The sequence below is a fragment of the Haliotis rufescens genome, unplaced genomic scaffold (assembly GCF_023055435.1).
Source record: "Haliotis rufescens isolate VD_foot unplaced genomic scaffold, xgHalRufe1.0.p SCAF_100, whole genome shotgun sequence".
Taxonomy (NCBI): Eukaryota; Metazoa; Mollusca; class Gastropoda; order Lepetellida; family Haliotidae; genus Haliotis; species Haliotis rufescens.
This window is the reverse complement of record NW_025963781.1, coordinates 98,486-106,330: the sequence shown is the minus strand read 5'-3', so window position 1 is coordinate 106,330 and position 7,845 is coordinate 98,486. Positions and strand designations below refer to the sequence as shown.

The 7,845-nt window shown below is 39.7% G+C and overlaps 1 long non-coding RNA gene across 2 annotated transcripts; it reads left to right on the top strand.

Annotated features, from left to right (window-relative positions):
• Positions 1 to 3,146: 3,146 nt before the first annotated feature.
• LOC125377838 lies at positions 3,147 to 6,628 on the top strand. 2 transcript variants are annotated; one of them, XR_007219839.1, is made up of 5 exons: positions 3,147 to 3,174; positions 3,781 to 3,857; positions 4,646 to 4,682; positions 5,685 to 5,766; positions 6,545 to 6,628. It is a non-coding gene; the product is annotated as an uncharacterized LOC125377838 (long non-coding RNA). The 2 variants fall into 2 exon arrangements; XR_007219840.1 differs by lacking the exon at positions 3,147 to 3,174 and adding an exon at positions 3,343 to 3,360.
• The last annotated feature ends 1,217 nt before the right edge of the window (positions 6,629 to 7,845 follow it).

The window sequence follows — 7,845 nt, the reverse complement described above, 5'->3', positions numbered from 1 at the left end:
TATTAATTCATCCGGTATGTCACATGTCTTGATAATCTGCAATTTACTGCTCTACCTCGCATCTATCGAGAGAGCAAAAATGGTCTTATCTTCATTAGTATCAGACACTTAGTATTTCAAATCGTGAACATCTGGTATTATTATTAATAATACTTATTATTATTAATACATATCATTTTGCATAGATTAAAATTTAAAAAATGCAGCAAAGAGGGTTTGGGTAATGCTGGCTCAGTCAGGCTGGTTAGGCTCATCATCAGCTCAGGGCCCTTGCTCCCTCTACACGCAGCCCAGACAGCGAATGGAACTTCTCACAGGAAGCGCTGCCTACTCGAATCCACCCAGATTGTTTCGGACAGTGTGAAGACTCCCCAACACTGCAGCCTTCTGCATTACCCAGATTGGGCTGAATTCCTGCTAGTAAACCCAGGAATCTCCTAATGTAAGTTAACAGATTGGGAGGCACCAAACGTAAGGCACCGAGAACAATGGGGAGTCGGACAACTTGGTACATGGGATTTCATTGGATTTATCAAATATGAAAAATAAGGTTTGTATGCTTGGATAGCTCTGAGGCTGTATACGGGAATTTTGTATTTATCATTTTCCATGACGCCCTCTACATATTATGGGTCGTACCATGGGTGGACCTCCGTGTCAAAACCACAAGCATGGCGAAGACGGTAATAAAAGGATCGAGCCAATCAATCATGTCGCTTAAGATACCGTGTTTGTGCCAAAGCTTGATATCCACTCACAATGTGTTGGGCAGTCTCATTCAATTCATTGCTTAATTTACAATTTATATTTATATTTTGATGCAAAATCACACATAGACGATTTAATTTCGAGTGGGAAGTGACTGGTCCTGAACAGCAAACAGAACGCCTCCTGTTTCACTTTTCAGGCCAACCGACTTTATCCAAGCAAAGGACTCTGCAGGGTTGCTGAACTTCTCAACACACTGCGCATAAACTGATGCAATGGTCGTTCAGATAGCCTCTCCTTGGAAAAACTCGGCCGATTTGATATGGAACTTCGCTTGGTTGACACTCATTTCTGTACCGTCCAGCAGTACAGAACCATCAACAATGACATTGATATATATTCCCACATCGTTGGCTCGTTTGAGGAAACTGTGGAATGCCTTGTTTTCATCATACGTCTTGATAAATTAATACGAATACGAATACGAATACGGGTACGAATATGAGTAAATATGACAATGAATATGTGTATCTTTCCTGTACTTACCTAGTCAGACTTGTACAGTAGACTAGACGCTGTGACAGGTGTGACATATATATGTGTATATACATCTGGATGGCTGTCGTTAGGATGAAACAGTAACACCAGATGCTAGGAATGATTAATGACGTTCAATTTTCAAGTTTCGTGCGACACATCTGTCGTTGGATCGAATACTTATTGCGTTGTAGACACTGGTGATTTTAGATAACAGAAACGATTATTCATGTTCTCCGTTGAATGAATACAGACTCATTTAGAGCGTTTAATATTCTGTACCAAACATTTAAATAAATTGACGGTGATTGGATGTGCTTGCTTTGTGAAAAGCATACCGTATTGTTACAAATTAAGGAAAACGTTAATGCCGTAAATTTTAAGTTAAATACCCCCGAGGCAAGCATAAATAAAAAAAACAGAACAAAGCAAAACTTTGTTACACTCAGCATATGAGTGAGTGAGTGAGTTGGGTTTAACGCCGCTTTTAACAGTATTCAAGTTATATCACGGCGTGTCAGCTTAATGTGGGAGGAAAGCCCGAAGTGATGCAGGTCTCAGAGGTTTACCACTTAGGTGAAACCCACGAGCACGGGTATGGTGCTGACAAACCTAGAAACATAATCGGGGCGACGCCCATCGGTGTTATCCCTTGGATTCGGGTTTTAAATCTCATAATATCCTTCTGGCGTGATTTATTCTACACATGTAAAACAAGCAAGGATTTGAAATGACATCTGGTTGTCGGATGAGAATAGGTTCCCTGTACACCATGCTCGTAACAGTCCATTCAAATGGTTGGATGGTCAGTCGCTGTAAATTGGCTGGTTTTGTGTCATCGTAGGCCAATGTTGTAATTTGTTGCTTCTGCTTTTAAAACCCTAGGCAGTACTAATACATTTACTGTTGGTCGCAATGACAACGTTAACTCACTTGTAATACAATAGAACACGGATATAACGAACACGGATTGCGCGAACAAACGGATACAACGAACTGTTAGAAAATCCCCGATTAATCTCCTATATGATATCATATAAAATTTACGAATATAACGAACTCTCTTTGGAAAACTAACGGATACAGCGAACTGATATCTGATCACCGACAAACCCATCGTCTATCACAAATTAGCGATGTGTATAGCGAACTGAGAAATCTCACTCAGTGTCAAGTGTCACTGACAATTGGCTGTACGCAATCAGCGGTGACGGATCAATCTTGTTTACAGTAACCTACGGTTATAACGAACACGCTTATAACGAACTGACTGATATAACGAACTACTTTTTTGGTCCCGACTATTTGCTGTAGTTATGCTGTATATATGCTTATAACGAACTACGGTTATAACGAACTAAAATTAGTAGTCCCTTTGAGTTCGTTATAACCGTACTTTACTGTACTTAAATGAATGTTATGACATGTTATCAATTGAATTCTATGAAGTGATCACTGCTAATACAAGTCAATGCTGCAATTACGTGTATTGTGTTTTGTTTTATCCAAGATGGCGAACGTTTCCGAGCGAAAACGTTTATAACGAACAACGGATATAACGAACTGATCTGTCCGGTCCCTTGTAGTTCGTTATATCCATGTTTTACTGTAATACGGCGTCCTTTTGACACCCCAACACAATCCAACACGACCAGTTTTAAGTTTAGACATAACTTACAACCTCACACATTGTTATAAATAAGTATCTACTAGAACTAAGAACCAATGTCCCTGAACACAAAAAAAAACATATATATCCGACCATATGACAAATGACGAATATCTAAAGCACACGTTGAATCATCAAACATCCCTACCGTCAACTGCCACGAGTCTCTGTCCGATAACGCCACGTGAGATGGGTGAGGACTATATAAGGTGTTACAGGCACCTGTTCTGGCCTATATCCCACTGTAGAAGCCGAAGTAGGTATGTATACTTTACAAGTCTGTTTATTGTTTCATCAGCGAAACCATTTAATTATTTGCTCTTGACAACGAAGTTCCTTCCAGTGATGTGATTTCCCTGTTTACAATGGGATTGACGTTTGTTGAAGTTTATACAAGTGTTTGATTAATTTCTCTGATGGCGTTAGTTTTCTACATCCAGCTTCACGTAATCAATACCTACCAGATGTTCATCAAATAATTTAAAACACTTGCTGTTTCATGTTCATTTTAAATCCATGACCATGTTTGATGTCTGGCTAGATAAAATTTTATATTATATTGATGTTCCATATATTTAACATAGCCTTTGTACTGGATGAGTAATATTTCTACTTAACGAGACAATAAACTTAAGATATATATTGAAATAATATTACTTCACGAACAATGCAGGCAATGTGACGGTACTCTTCTATTCTCAGATTTATAAACGCTTGAATTTAGCCGTTTCTTTGAATAGGTAAATCAAGGCTGGATTTTGTCTGTTCGCATAATAGTTGAGTGGTCTGTGATAAACTGTTCTCTTCCAGTCACGATGAGTGATCTGTGAAACGGATATTTGACATAATAGATTATTCTCTTTCAGTCACGATGTCGTCATTCAGATTCTACGCAGTTGTCGCCCTTGCGTGCGTCTTCCTGGTCATCCAGACCAGTGCTGAAGTGAGTATATATCCGTTATTCAGACATTTGTTAGGCACAACTCTGTAGATTGGTTGGTTTGTTGTTTTACGCCGCACTCGGCAATATTGCAGCTATATGACGGCGGACTGTAAAAAATCGAGTCTGGACCACACAATCCGGTGATTAATATCATGACCATCGACCCACGCAATTGGGATACGATGACATGCATCAACCAAGTCAGCGAGCCTGACAACCCGATCCTGTTAGTCGCCTCTCAAGAAAAGCATAGTCGCCTTTTACGGCAAGCATGGGTTGCTGAAGACCTATTCTACCCCGAATTTCACGGGTCCAACTCTGTAGAGGATGTTTTGGTAACGTGATGAATTCAATATTATTCCCGATACACAAAACATACTTTAATGTTTTACGTCAGGGGTACATTTTATCACGCCATAGTTTGGTATGATGTGTGAGTAATGTGGAAATTCAAATGCATTTTGTTTTCTCTGTCAGTCTGGGGTACAGTAAACTTCGGATATAACGAACTCGAAGGGACCGCTAATTTTAGTTCGTTATAACCGTAGTTCGTTATAAGCATATATACAACATAGCTACAGCAATTAGTCGGGACAAAAAAGTAAGTTCGCTATATCCGTCAGTTCGTTATAAGCGTGTTCGTTATAAACGTAGTTTACTGTACATCATATCACACAGCGTTTTCGTATGATATGTGAGCAATGTGGAAATTGAAATGTATGATGCATTCTTTCTCTCAGTCTCAATTGATATTTTAAAATGTACAACTCTCATCTATCCATTTTCAGGCCCCAGCAGAGTTCGACAAGAGCCAGATTACTGAAGGTAAATATCATACTATTCTACCTTATAATCATACTTCAAGAGCTATTTAACAGCAGGATAACTGGGACTGATAAATACTACCTTCTGAGGGTTGATTAGTGACATCATGATATTCCCTCGTTGTACAGATATACAAGTGTCGAGAGTAAAGTTGATTATGAACATGAAAGAGGCATAGATGGTTTATTTGACAAAAACACTTCTACTTGTGTGGAACCGTCTCCCTCAAAGCATCCTGGGTCTCCCCCGAATGCTATGTTCGTTCCCTTTGATTTGTTCTTCCCTTGTGGTCTTCTTCCCACGCTTAGCGGCCACGCCGAGATGACATTGAAAGACCTTTAATCCAGCGAAACATTCTTACATATCTGCCTTCGTGACAAAACATGTTGTGATCATATTATCTAAGCCATCGTGATTGAGTGAGTTGTATTTTACGCCGCGTTGATAAGTATTTTAAGGTTGATCAGTGACATCATGATATTCCCTCGTTACACAAATGTCGAGAGTAAGGTTGATTACTTGTCTATTAGTCGAATGCCACGATCGTTCCCTTTTTTGAATTGTTTTTGCCATTCGACCAACTTCCCTTGTGGTCTTCTTCCCATGTTTAGCGGCCACGCCGAGATGACGTTGAAAGACCGTTCATAAACATCAAGCCAGACAATCTTACTTCTTTGTATTTTGTGACAAAATGTGATGTCATCATATTATCTCAGCTTCAGTGATTGAATCAGTTGTGATTTACGTAACTTTGAACAATATTTTTATCCATATAACGTGTGGGGGAAAAACCCAAAGTGATGAAGGTCGAAGACTTTTATACTTTTCTAAAGCCTGCGAACATTAAGCTGACAAATTACGTAGAACCCGCGATATTGGTTCACGGCTGGTACAACCGTGTACCTTCTCAGGTATCAGATCTAGCTGTTGAGTTACTCGATGTTCATCTGAAGTCAATTGACATCGAAATAACTGTCTGATGTCATGACGGTCTTTTTGCAGATACTTTTGCGAGTCTGAGGAGCAAGAGAGATGCTGGACAGATCAACGAGGCCGACTTCGACAAATATTCCGAGCATCTCAGGTAAGTGTGTTAACATAAACAATGTCAACCATTCCTTGCCACGTGGCCGTAAAGACGCTTTTTTCCTATCACACATAACTTGATCAAAATGTCTACTCAATCGAACCAGAAGCCACATTCCTAGTAAAAACGGTCAATTTATTAAAAAGAAGCATTGGTAGTCTGAACAAGAGCTTGTCATAAAGAGGCGACTGGATCAGGTGGTCAAGATATGTTTTAATCATATCAATGTAATATATTTATTTTTGTCTGGCCCAGACCCGATGATTTACAGAAATAAAAATAGTTGAAATATTACTGACTGCTGTGTAAAGGAACAACTAAACACAAATGTGAACTTTTGGTTTCGTTGAAAACATATTTAGCGAAATCTTGTAGACATGGTTCATTAATTAAACAAGGTGTAATAATAGTTGTAGCAACAACATCAGTAGGAGTAGTAGCAGCAGTTGTAGTTGCTGGTGGTAGCAGTAGTTGCTGTCTGCATGTCTTGTAAGGAACCGGGTAGGAATCGGTGCCCAGCACTCCGTTGCTTGTCACAAGAGGCGACTTAGCTGGGTCGGGTGGTCAGGATCAGTGACTTAGTGGGAAGGCCCCTCATAACACCAACCACTGGTTTGTCTGGTCCAGACTCGACCACTTACAGGCCGAGTAGCTGAAATATTGCTGTGTGCAGCGTGAACCAAACACAAATGTCAGCTTTTGGTTTGGTTGAAGACTTCATTAGCCAAAGTTTATTTTGACACGTTTAACTTGAACAACTCTCTTCATCTTTCAGGAAGTTGATGAAGTAGGAAGCGCTCCATCACACCACAGCTGGACTAACGGAGAAGCAACAAAAATAAACATTAATTTAATGTGAGATTTGTGTTTCTGTTGTAATTACCTCTTCTTTTCTGTATTGGTGAAAATGACACGTCGACATTGGTGAAATACCGCTTTTTGTATCATGTCGTACTAGAATCATAACAAACACGATTGAAACATTCATCACGGAGATGTACTGAAGGAACGAAATAATTAAATATAGTTCAAACCAAGCATTACTTTTTAAATAATTAACATAATGTTGAGATAAATTACTTGTATGTACATATTCCCGGCCTGAACAAGAGGCAATGAAGCAGCGCCTGCTTTCTGCTGCGTCCACTTTCATATTTCCCTACCCGTGAAGATCCAGGGTAGAATAGGTCTTCAGCAACCCATGCTTGCCGTAAAAGGCGACTATGCTTGTCGTAAGAGGCGACTCACGGGATCGAGTGGTCAGCCTCGCTGACTTAGTTGATGCATGTCATCGTATCCCCATTGGATCGGTGCTCATCATGTCAATCACTGGATTGACTCGGTTATTATATCATATAGCTGGAATATTGCTGAGTGCGACGTTAAACAACAAACAAAACACATTTCCCTTTGATACCCGTTCCCTTACTTCTTTCCTTCAGTATATTTCAATACGTCAGTATTGTGTGACAGTGCCACAGTTGCGATACAAACATGTTATACACGACAGCGCCAGGGTAACATATCTACTAACGGACTGACTGAGTGGGTGTGGCGGTTTCAGGTCGCTGTTAATTTGGGGGTCAGTTATTTCAGTGACAATGTACTCATAATGCCCCAAGTAGGAATGTGGGTTAAACCATGTCCATGAATAATGTAGGATTCGAACCCACGACCTACAGGGCGTACTGAAGCAGTTTCTAAATTCCTGGATCTATACTAACACTCCTTGTAGACCGAAACAGCAAAGACATATCACGATCATTGATATACAGTAAACAACGGTTATACCGAACTCAAAGGGACCACTAATTTTAGTTCGTAATAACCGTTGTTCGTTATAAGCATATATACAGCACATATACAACAAATGACTTGAACTAAAAAAATGTTCGTTATGTCGGTCAATTCGTTATAATCGTGTTCGTTATAAACGTAGTTTACTGTAGTAAACTCTATACAGTCTAACCTCGTTAACCCGAACACATTTAACACTATATGTCGCACTGGATGTATATATCTATTGGCATTTTCTATACTATTGGTCTCCAGTCTCCAAACCGTTGTGTGTTCGAT